We start from the raw sequence: 12,074 nt of genomic DNA, 5'->3' as shown, positions 1-12,074 counted from the left end.
AAATTTCTTTTTTTTACCCCCATCACCTACTGTGGTGGTATGAAACTGTATGTACTCTAGAAAAACATGTTCTTGAAGTTAATCCATTCTGGTGGATGTGAACCCATTGTAAGGAGGATCTTTTGATGAGTCTCCTTCAGTTAAGGTGTGGCCTACCTCATTCAGGATGGGTCTTAATCCCATTACTGGAACCCTTTATAAATAGAATGAATACAGAATGAAAGCCACAGGAAGCCAGAAGCTGAAATGGAATCCAGAAGAGAAGAAAGAGGCCAGGAGACGCTGCCATGTGCCTTGCCATGTGGCAGAGGAGCCAGTCTTTGGGAAGAAAGCATCACCTGATGACGCTTGACTGGGACATTTACCCAGCCCCCAAACTGTAAGCGAATAAATTCCCATTGCTTAAGCCAACCCATTTTACAGTATTTGCTGGAGCAGCCTGAAACAAATACCCATTGTTTATAAAATGTTACTTTTCCTAAGTGTGTGGGGTTATGTTATTAATTTGATATACAATCAGGTTCCTTTTTTTCTATTTCTATTCCATTTGGGGTTTGTTTTTTTTCTCTTTTTGGGGTTTAACCTTATTTTTGAATGTGCAAAACAGTTTTCACACCCACACACAGAGAACTATAATTAAAAGAACCAGTGTCACCAGGGGTACAAGTGCTACCAATTCTACCTCTTAGATATCTCATGAATCCGTCTCTCTTCATTTCCATCGCAACCACCATGTAAGTTTAGCCCACCAACACACTTCATGTGAATTACTGGCACAGCCTCTTTAATGCTGTTCCTGTTGTTACAGTCCCAGCCAACTCCCTACATGCCATTCTCCAAAGGCAGCAAAAGAGAACTTAGTGTGTGGCTCCCGTCCTTGAAACCCACAATGGCTTACCACTACTATTAGAAAAATTTCCACACTTAATTGTTACATGGCATACAAGACCCTTCATGCCTTTCTATCTCCAAGTATAACCACTCCCCTCTACACAACTCTAGTCTATGTTTAGTTCCTAACTGTCTCAAGGTCTTTGCACGTGCGGGTACCTCTAACTGGAACATTCTCACTCTATTCTTTACGACTGGCTTCCTTTCAGCTTTCAGTCTTCCACTACTGTGCTGCCTCTTCAAACAAGCCATCTGACTATCCTCTCATCTTATTTATGTTTACTTGTTGAAAGTCCTTCTGCCCTACTAAAATGGAAACTGGATGAGGGTAGAGCCCTTGTCTTTTTCATTATTTATATGCCCAGGACCTAGCATAGTGCCCAGTACAAAGTAGACACACAACATGAATGAAAAAAGGAATAGGAGAGGATGAAAATAGTCAATAGTCAACTCTATTTCATTCTAAGAACATAGGTCTTAATTTAATTTCAGATTCTTCACAGTATAAGAGTGACCAGATTATCATCTTTAAAACTCATTTTCCCCATCTACTAAAAAACAAACAAAGACAAAACAAAACAAAAAACCTATAGAACTGTTTAGAGATTCCATCAAAAGAAAATCAACTTTTAAAAATAAATATCTTAAAAAGATATACAGCTGTGATTTTCAGATGGGAAAACCTACTTCCTTAAATCAATACCATGTCTTCCTTTTAAACTTGCTTCACCAAGAAAGGAAAACAACATTGAGCCCAGTTAGCCTCTGGAAAAATTTGATTTCTTAAACAGATAAAAGTAGTCAGCTAGCCAATTGTTATGCCTAGAGAGAAGGTCCAGAGAAGTTTCCGATTTTTACTCTTAGCTATAAGCAAAGGAACAGAAAATCCCGAGTCAATATGACGACATATATACTAGAAGTATTCAAACAAAATTTACAATTGCATACTCACACAATGATGAATTAAAAGAATAATGCTGTAATTTTTTTTTCTTTTTTAAAAGTTGTGTACATAGCCACTTTCCATCTATAACCAAGCCCTTGGCCTTTTCAAAGTTGCCAAAAATCCTCCTGAGGAATACATCTGATCAGATTTTTAAGCATGTCACAGTGGGAAACACAACCTAAATATAGGACCTTACAGATGTTCCCATAGCTTCTGGAGGTATCTTGGTTCCTAGATCCTTTAGAAATGAGTCACTCATTAATCTGCTGAAGCAACTGAGTCATTGGTTGGAATAATAAGAGTCTACAGGCACACCTGAGCAGCACCCTCACTATTCTTTACCTAATAGGCCCTGACCACTAAAATAGAACTGTAGGCATCACTGTCTTACATTGTCTTTTTTATATGCCCAGATCATGCAATGCTTACTCTTTCAAAATGCTGTATGCATTAGCACCTAAACCATTTGAGGAATTGTCAGCCTCACATACAATAAGAGCCTTATGTTATCATAACCAGAAAAGGTGGTGTGGCTCATTAAAAGCATTTCAAAATCTTGTTAAAAGATCTAAAGATGTAAACTGTGAGATCAAACAATTTAACTTGCAAATGTCACAGGTTATTTCAGTATAAATGAGAAAGAAAGAGATAAGGAAAAACGGATTGAATTTGTAAAAGAACAAAACATCAGTCACGAAGATCAAAACTGGAAAAATGACTAAGAACAGCAATTACATACTACATCTGGGGGAAAAGAATCTCTCAATAAGGGGTAGGGATTGGGTCACTTGTAAAATTTAACGACTAAAAATGCCAAACGGTGGCTTGCAAGTTAGTTCTGGAAACTACATTCTTACCATAAAATAACAGTGGCAGTCACATGTGTTGTTTTGATCATGTACCATTCCTATGATAGAGGAATTGCACTACACACATACTAAAAGATTCCCATGACCTAAAATAAGTTCTCTTTGTATAGAGCTAAGTATACATTATAGAGATAAACCTACTCTTTAAAGGAATTTGACAGTAAGCATTCAGAGAAGATTCTCAAAGCATTCTGGCAAGGCTATAGCCCCATCAATTTCATTAGGCACAGCTCAAATTTATCTTCTATTTATAATCCTAATGAGCTTTTTTTCTCTTTGGTGTAAACAGAGCCAGCACTAAAGAGCAAAAGACTGTAAACTACACACGTTTGTAATAGCCAGTTCACTGAATCAAAATAAAACCAAACATGTATTAAGCATCTACTATGCATAGACATTTTCCTGGGCATTCTGCAAGACACAGAGAAGCACACGGCATGGTTCCTGCCAAATGAGGTTAACACATCCAAAACCAAACTCCTGTTCTCTTCCAAACCTACTTCTCCTGGATGTCTTCTCCAGCTCAGCAAACTGCAATCTCACCCAGCCATTTGCTTTGGCCAGGACTCTTGGTGCTCCTGCATTCTCTTCCTCTCCCTCCCTCTCTCTCTCCCCAGTCTCTCCCTCTCTCTCCCTCCCTCTCTCCCTCTCTCTCTCCATCCATTCCATTACAGCCAATGCCATCAGCTCTACCTTCTAAATATATCCAGAAACTAATCACCTCTAACACTCCCCTCCTACCCGCCATTCCTGCTTCCACCTTTGCCCCCTTGTAGTCACTCCTATGCTTAAAAGCTGTTCCCAATCTCACTCCAAGTAAAAAATCAAAGCTTTTACTTACAAGGTCCCACATGGTCTGATCCCCACAACGTTCTGACCTTGTCTTCTTCTCTTCTCCCATCCTCATTCACCCAGCCATGTTCTCTCCCCACTTCAAGCACACTGGTCTCAAACATGCCATGCATGCTCCTACCTCAGGGTCTTTTCAGTTGAGGGCCCCACTTCTGGAACATTCTTTCCCAGAGATCTACATAACTCACTCACTTGCCTCCTTCAAGTTTTGTTCAAATATCCTTTCTATCAACTGATCCTTTCTTGACCATGCTAAGATCCCCTCCCTTTCTTTTTGACTGTTCCATACATCCTTCCCCTGATTTACTTTTCTCCACAGTCTGTATCATCCACCACCTTTCAAACTATATATTTTATTTCTTTTACAAGTTTAATCTTTACGGTCTGAAATGGGTAAAGAAAGCTAACACAGGATTCAGGACCAGAATAAAAGAATATGCAGAACCAAGGAAAGGGTCAAAGATTCTAGGTTATGGTCATGACTGTATTAAAAAAAACATGACTAAAAAACATTGGGCCCTACCTCAATGATGATGATGGAACCAAGATGCTTCAGGGCTGTCCTCCACAGAAGCTTTGAACAGCCAGCAAGAACTGGCAGAAACATCTTTCTCAAAGCTTCAGAAAACAGTTAAAGGACTGCAGTAAAAGGACAAGCACTAGATCAAGACAAAGGCTACTTAAAAATAGAAGGATCTCCCGGTGCCCTGGCTGGCCCCTCCTCTACCCCTCAAAGGCTCAGCAGATGCCTGATGTCAATTCCAGAGGGGGCAGAGCATCCCTTGTGAAAACACTGGGAGCAGGTATGTCTGGCCTGATCTGTCTGGTGGTGGCCTGGGGACCTGCCACCCAAAACTTGCCATAGGTGTAGAAGGCAGCTCACAGAGCATCCTACAGAACCCTGTGGGAGGACAGTCAAGTTATGCTGCCTGGGGAAGGGAACAGCTGGCTGTAGGATATACAATGCAGTGCCTGAGACCATGAGGAATCTGTTTTCTAGGGTAGAGGGGACATTTCTATCCTAGGCTACATGCACATGCCCAAAGGAAAACCCATGAACAGAAAGGATCAGAACAGCCCCTACCTTGGCCTGGAGCTATTCTCCAAACTCACTGTATGGATAAGCCCTCAAGGAGTTCACTCTCACAAGTCAATAATCAAAGACTGAGAAAGGTGTTTTCTTTCCATTCTTCCTTCTTTCTTTTAGTTAGTTCCAGACATTGAAGGAAAGCTCTGACATAACACTAGCTGGATACATGCTTCACGAACAGATGTCAGAGTCTAAATTCTAGTGATACAACAAAATATCAAAATGTCCAGGTTTCAACTAAAGATTACAAAACATACAAAGAAAGATAGTGATGGCCCACACAAAGGAAAAAAATAAAGCAGAAGTCATCAGTGAGGAGGACCAGACCTGGGCCACTCCAGACAGACTTTTAAAGAATGATCCTACATATGCTTGTTTTTGTTTGCTAAAGCTGTTGCAATGCAATAATATACCAAAAATGGATTGGCTTTCACAATGTGGATTTACTAGCTTACAAATTTACAGTTCTAAGGCCAGAAAAATGTCCAAATTAAAGCATCAGCAAGATGATACCTTCCCTGAAGAAAAGCCGCTGCCATCTGAACACCTCTGTCACATGGGAAGGCACATGACCAGTATCTGCTGGTCCTTCTTCTCTCCTGGGTTTTGTTGCCTTCAGATCCTGGCTTCAGTAACTTCCTCTCCTGGCTGCTCTGGGGGCTTTTTCTCTGTCCAGCAGGTCCTCTCTTACCTTCTCCAGGGCTTTTCTCTATGAGCTCTCTGGGCCTTTTCTGTCTTTTATCCTCTCATAAAGACTCCAGTAAAAGGATTAAGACCTACCTTGAATGGGCTAGGTCACATCTCAGTCGAAATAACCTAACTAAAATGTCCCACTTAAAACAGGTCTGCACCCACAGGAATGGATTGAAAGAATATGGCCTTTGCAAGGGTACATAACAGCTCCAAATGTTCAAAGAAATAAAGGAAAACATGGACAAAGAAATAAAGGAAATTAGGAAAATGACTGATCAACACAGAGAGAATATTAGTAGAGAGATGCAGACTATGAAAAGGAACCAAATAGAGCTGAAAACCACAGAAACAGAAACTAAAAACTCTCTAGAGGGGTTCAACAGCAGACTGGTAATAGGAGAAGAAAGCACCAGAGAACCTGAAGATAAGACAATTGAAATCATTTGGTCTGAGGAGTAGAAAGAAGAAGGAAGAAAAATGAATAGAGCCTGAGGAACCTGTGGGTTACCATCAAGTATACCAATATACACATTGTGGTATTCTCAGAAGGAGAAGAAAAAAAAGGGCAGAGAGAACACAGAATAATGAGACATGAATCTACACATCTGAGATGCTCAATGAACACTAAACAGGAGAAACCCAACTAGACCCATGCCACGGCATATTATAATCAAATGCCGAAGCTAAAGAGAGAATTCTGAAAGCTGAGAGAGGCAACATCACATACAAAGGAGCCTCAAAAGATTAAGTGCCAATTTCCCATTGGAAATCATGGAGGCAGGAAGGCAGCAGGATGAAATGTGAAATGCTGAAAGCAAAAAATTGCCAACCAAAAATTCTATATATGGCAAAACTGTCTCTCAAAAATAAGGAAGAGATTAAGATATTCCCAGATAAACAAAAGCTGAGGGAGTCCATCATCACTAGTCCAGCCTTGCAAGTGATGCTAAAGAGAGTTCTGCAGGTTGAAAGGAAAAGACAAGAGACAATAGATCAAAGGCACACTAAGAAATACTTATCTCTGGTGACTGTAATGAAATGGTAAACAGAAATGCCAGTAGTATTGTATTTTCAATTGTTATCTCCACTTTTTACTCACTATAGGATCTAAAAGGCAAATGCATAAAATGCAACGATAAATCAACGGTTTTGGATTCCATGTATAAACATGTAATTTGTGACAAGAACTACATAAAGGTAAGAGGACCATAGGGGTATAGGAACATAGCTTGTATATACTATTAAAGTTATGGGTATCAAAACAAATGAGATTCTTATAAATTTATGATGTTAAATTTAACCAAATATAATAAATTTAGGATATTAAACCCCATGGTCACTACAAAGAAAATATTGGAGAATACACAAGTTCACAGAGACAGAAAGTAGAGTATAGGTTGCTAGGGATGGGGAGCTGGGGCAATAGGGAGTTAATGCAAAATGGGTGCAGGGTTTCTGTTTGGGGAGACGGGAAAGTTTTAGTAATGGAAGGTGGTGAGGGTACTGCAACACTGAATGTGATCAATCCCACTGAATGCTATGCTTGGAAGTGGCTGAGACAGAAGTGTTTACATTGTATACAGGCCCCCCCCCCCACACACACAAAAAGAGCAACTATAAAGATAAGGACAATTAAATTCAATACATGATCCTGGATGGCATCTAATAAGAGATAAAAGGTTCAGAGACATTATCAAGATATATTTAAAAATTGGAATATAGACTATAAACTTTATATCAATATTAAATTTTTTGAACTTAACTACACTTAAGGGAGTTACATAAGTGAATATCCTTGTTCTTAAGAAATGAACATTGAAGTATTAAATGTTCAAGGAACATAATGCATAAAACCTACACTCACATCTTCAGAAAATGAATTGATAGACCAACAGATAGAATGATATGGCAAATGTGGCAAAATGTTAAAATTGGTGGACCTGGCTATCTGTGTCGTGGGTATGTTGGTTGCATTTCTCTGTATGGGATTTGTATTATTTTTGTAATTGTCCAGTAAGTTTAAAAGTATCTCAAAATAAAAGTTAGAAAATAATAATAATGAAAGAGAAACAAAACAAAACAAAACAAAAAACATTACCACAGGCTGGGCTAGGAGGCCAGAGTGACCAAGCAGGAAGAGGAAACGAGGAAGTGGGATTGGGCAAGTCCCTGGAATTTGAAAGGAGAGCAGATCTGGAGGCTGTCCTGGGAGAATGGTGCAGATGACTATAATTGCAGGGCACTGGGAGGAGAGCTGGGGAGGAGGACCAAGATAGAGAATACTGAACTAGAGCAAGCTAAGAGAGAAAACGGTTTAAGGGCATGACTAGTGCTTGTCAGACTAGGCAGTCACAGATCATTGAGCACACAGAGTGGTTAATGGCTGAGGATACTAGAAGGCATCAGAGATGATACAGAGAAGAAGGAAGCTCTTAAGAGTCAGGTGCTGCCCTGTAGCAATCACAGCCTATGATGGGTCATCAGCTAGCTTGGATTTCAAATGACAAGAGAAGGTGGGAGGGCTGTAATTTAATGGTCAGCCAAAGCACAAAATTTGAAAAGGAAGCCCCAGCTACAGAGAAGAGGGTGAAGGCAACATGGGAGAAATGAGCCGGGGACTAGCTGTCTTCCAGGGTGGGCTGCATTTCTCTCAAGGCTGAGTAAAAGAGAGAGGTAGGTGAGTGGTATTGGATGAAAAAAAAGCTTGTCTTGATGGTGTAGCTGAAGTTGCACACTTAAGTGAGATAGGAAAAGATGGCAGAAAGTAGACACTCGCTTGCCCAGGTTAAATCATTTGATCACATGTGGAAGTTATATAAATCTTAAAATGGTAAAGAATAGAAGAGGAAGTAAAGACTTATGGTCCATATGACCATAATACAGATGGGACACTCAGCAACTTGGAGGACCTGATGACCCACCAATTCTTTGACACGGACCACTGACATTTTCTCAGTCTTATTTAAGCTGTCAAGTAAATACAGTTTCAAGACATGTCTTTCTAAAGCTAAGAAACACTCCCTTCCAAGAAAATTACTGTCCTGAAGCCCCTCTCATGTAGCTAATCTGCAGCTGCACTAAGTAAACTGAAAGAGTTGCAGAACCCTAGAAATTGCAACATCAAACATTAGGATAAGTTGATTAATGACATTTTTTGGCATTAAAAAATACTGAATTAAAAAAAATTATAGCATGAAGAACAAGATAAATATTTTGCTTTATAAAAGTCAAATTTATATTGTGGGGAAAATACCGAAAGGATTAAACTAAAATCAGACGAGACGAGTTATTTCCAGGCAGTTGAAGTAAACGTGAGTTTCTTTTTTGCTTTTCACTTTTTCCCTTCTTTTGAAACCATGGGTGATTTCTACTTTCTGGGTGTTTAATATACTTTTCCCTTTGTTTTACGATGAACATGTGTACAGTGTTCATAAACATTAATTTTAATATACTCCATCACAAGTGCTTTAACAAATAAGGAACAGCTATCAAGTGGTATGAAGTATAAAGTGTATAAAGCAAATTCAGCACTGAGGAAGGAACTCTCAATTAGGGAAACGCCAACTGACACACACATTTACATGAGGCTTTAGCATGCACAGGGGCTAGACCCAAACTACAGCCAGTCTGCCACTCAAAGCAGGCAGAGAACAGAACTGTGCAAGAGTGACCTGTGAGTGTACTGCTGCTTCCAAGAAAAATTCAGGATCCCTGGAGTGTTCTTTCCCAGTCCACCATACAAACAAGGGTCTCTCTTGCATCTGGAGCTTCTTCCACTCCTAGTCTGTGAATACTCTGCTTTTTCAGGTGATGGAAGCCATGCAGGGAATTCTTCTGAGAGCAGGAAATACATATCTAAGAATGACTTAAAGTAGTTTAATATAACACAGACACAGGAAAACAGAGATTTATGTATTAATTTCTGTTTAAGGAAGCAAGCTTAGCATATTAGAGCTAACAGAAATTGTGCTTCAAATAAAAGATCTGGCTTTTAAAGAGTTGTGACAATTTTAATTTCTCACCATAACCATCACCATTGGAGCTGTGAATAGAGCCTATATAGTCTAATAATAAGTCTAAACTACTCTAGAATATTTCTATAAGAAGACTCTAAAGATAATTTTACATTCTTTCACTATCAAACTAACCTCATTCTTCAAGAGTATTTCATATGTAAACCACTATGTGATAACATAATGCCTTCGAAATAAAGGGATATCAATAAACTGAATTTTGTGATTATCCTCACATTCTCCCCGTGGTGGACAAAATAATGCCCCCCTTCCCAAGATGCCCCCCTTCACAGCCTAATCCTCACTCCCACCCCAGAACCTGTGACTATGTTACCTTACATGGCAAAAGGGACTGGCAGATAACGCTTAAGGTTAAGGACCTTGAGATGGGGGAAATTATCCTGGATTATTTCGGTGGGCCCAATCTAATCACAGGAGACCTAAAAGTGGACAAGAATGGTAGAAATAAAATTAAAAACAGCACCACAGTATGCTAACTAATGCAGTGTCTTGACAAATATAATGTGTTTTCTACATTTCTGTGAAACACTTTTTATCACATGTAAATCAAAATAACCTGCAGCATGCAAGGCACTTCAGCAGGAAACCAATTTTAGCTCATGAAAGAAAAAGTATCTTTGAGAGAAATAAAGTATAAAAATTTTTAGACTGCTAATATAATAATTATTTCCTGACTAAAACAAAAACCTTGAAGAATCATTCTATTCCCTAAAGGAATTTAAGCCAAATGAATGCTATGTCTAGATATTTTTAAAATCTCTTTTGGAATTACTCACTTTGAAAGACATTGGACAATTTGGTGCTTACACCTAATTTCTCTACCAGATCAAATATTTCTAAGTTCCAGGAACAATTTCAGACATTTCATGCTCAAATGAATTCCACTCTGTCTCAAAAGTCATTGGGGCTTTTAAGAAAGGTCTATGACAATGGTCATAGACTGGGTTTGGATTAACAGTGAAGAGAAGTGGAAACCACCGTCATGGGGGAAAGATGGTAATATTAGGAATCAAATGGCTCCAAAAAGGGTTGGGTAAATTGTTTTTGCTGACCTGGCACTGCTATGGAATAGGACACCAATAAGAATACAGTCTTCCCAGAGTATCTCTAGTACCTCAGCAGAAGTATTGTGAATTTCCCAAACATCAGAAACAACATTCAGGCACAAAGAAAAAGGCAGATTCCAAAGCAACTAAAAACAACATTCAAAACCTAAAGATTTCTAGACTAGGAGACAAAAGAGCTAAAGTTGAGTCACTGATCACCTCCTCTCATCCATCACTTCTTTCTTCTGAACTGGAAGGAATTTAAGACCTTTCCCTTCTAACAAGGCTATTGTGGGAACTGAGTATAATAAACTACGTGGAAACCTTAAAAATTATGAAATGCTGTACAAATAACACATTAATTTGTAATGTCAGAAGTTTTCTCACTACTTAACTGGGAAGACAAACAAGGATCTAGTCACACTCCTTTAAAGAGTTGTTTTATTCAGGACTATGTTTTCACATAAGTTTAATAAAGAATACAAATCATTACAACTTAGATCTGGGTTTAGTCCTTCTAATCATAACATCGTAGAGTAAATTCCTACCCTTTCACTGAACTCTTTAAGTCAGAGAGGCAATGGTCACCCCTCTGGGTTCCACTAGTAACTGAAATGGGAATTCTATGCCAGACAGTTGTCCTCCTCAGGCTCCCTGAAGACTAGCCCATCAAGCACCAGGCAAAGGAAAAGGCTAGCAGAAGGGTGCACCTTGATAATGTCACTAAAGCACAGCCCAAGAGTTATTTCAATAACAAGGGAAAGAACAGTCCACAGACAAAACGTAAATAATTAAATAACAAACAACAGAGCAAAGTATTTGTCCCATCCCTGACACTCCCCAAAAAAGTAGGAGAAGGGAAAAGATAGACCAAGAATTTCAGAAACTTGATGATGTTAATATTGGGTGATGGGTATATTGATTCACTTCAGTATTTATTGTACTTTTCGGTTTTAAAATTGGCATAATAAAAGGTTTGTTTGTTTTTTTTAAAAAAGCTATAGTTTAATCTGGTATGATCCCAATTTGTTTTTAAATAACATAAACCCACACAATGTACCTATTCCCTGTTGGTGGGGAAGTAGAATGGTGCAGCCCATCTGGAGGGCAGGGTGGTGGTTCCATAGGAAGCTAACCATGGGGTTGCCATATGGTCCTGCAACCCTGTTATTGGGAATATACTTGGAAGAACTGAGAACAAGGACATGAATGGGCATTTGCACACTGGTGTTTGTGGCGGTAGTATTAACAATTTGCTATGGATGGAGGTGGCCTAAGGGTACATCGACTGATAAAAGGAATGGTGAACTGTGGTATACATATACAATGGAATACAGAGCAGCAGCAAGAAAGAATGAAGTTGTGAGGTATGCAACTAGGTGAATGGACCGGACCTTGAGGACAGTATGCTGAGTGAAATAAGCCAGAATCGAAAAGACAAACATTATAACACCTCACTAATATGGACTAACTATAATATGCAACCTCTGAGAATTGAATCTGAGAGCCTATGTTACCAGGAGAAGGCTTATTGTAAAGATTCCTAGACTGCAAGCTCTTACAGCAGTCACATCCATTCATGGTGTTGTAATGGTTATTTCTAAATTCCGAGATGCTGAGCTGTTTGTGTATAACCTAGTTGGTCCTATAATT

At 39.1% G+C, this 12,074-nt stretch overlaps 1 protein-coding gene across 11 annotated transcripts in view; it reads right to left on the bottom strand.

Moving 5' to 3' along the window:
* Window positions 1–12,074, bottom strand: part of SGMS1 (sphingomyelin synthase 1) — a 361,911-nt gene that overhangs the window by 80,127 nt on the left and 269,710 nt on the right. The window contains exon 1 of one of the 11 annotated variants that reach the window (XM_037804111.1): window positions 9,013–9,577. The exons of the other annotated variants lie outside the window; for them this stretch is intronic. The gene's annotated coding sequence lies outside the window, so the exon portion shown is untranslated. Of the gene's footprint in view, window positions 1–9,012; window positions 9,578–12,074 lie in introns of those variants that run through there. 11 annotated transcript variants of the gene reach the window in all.

Source organism: Choloepus didactylus, chromosome 15 (genome assembly GCF_015220235.1).
Source record: "Choloepus didactylus isolate mChoDid1 chromosome 15, mChoDid1.pri, whole genome shotgun sequence".
Lineage (NCBI taxonomy): Eukaryota > Metazoa > Chordata > Mammalia > Pilosa > Megalonychidae > Choloepus > Choloepus didactylus.
The sequence above is the reverse complement of the archived record's forward strand: the minus strand, read 5'-3'. Positions and strand labels throughout refer to the sequence as shown.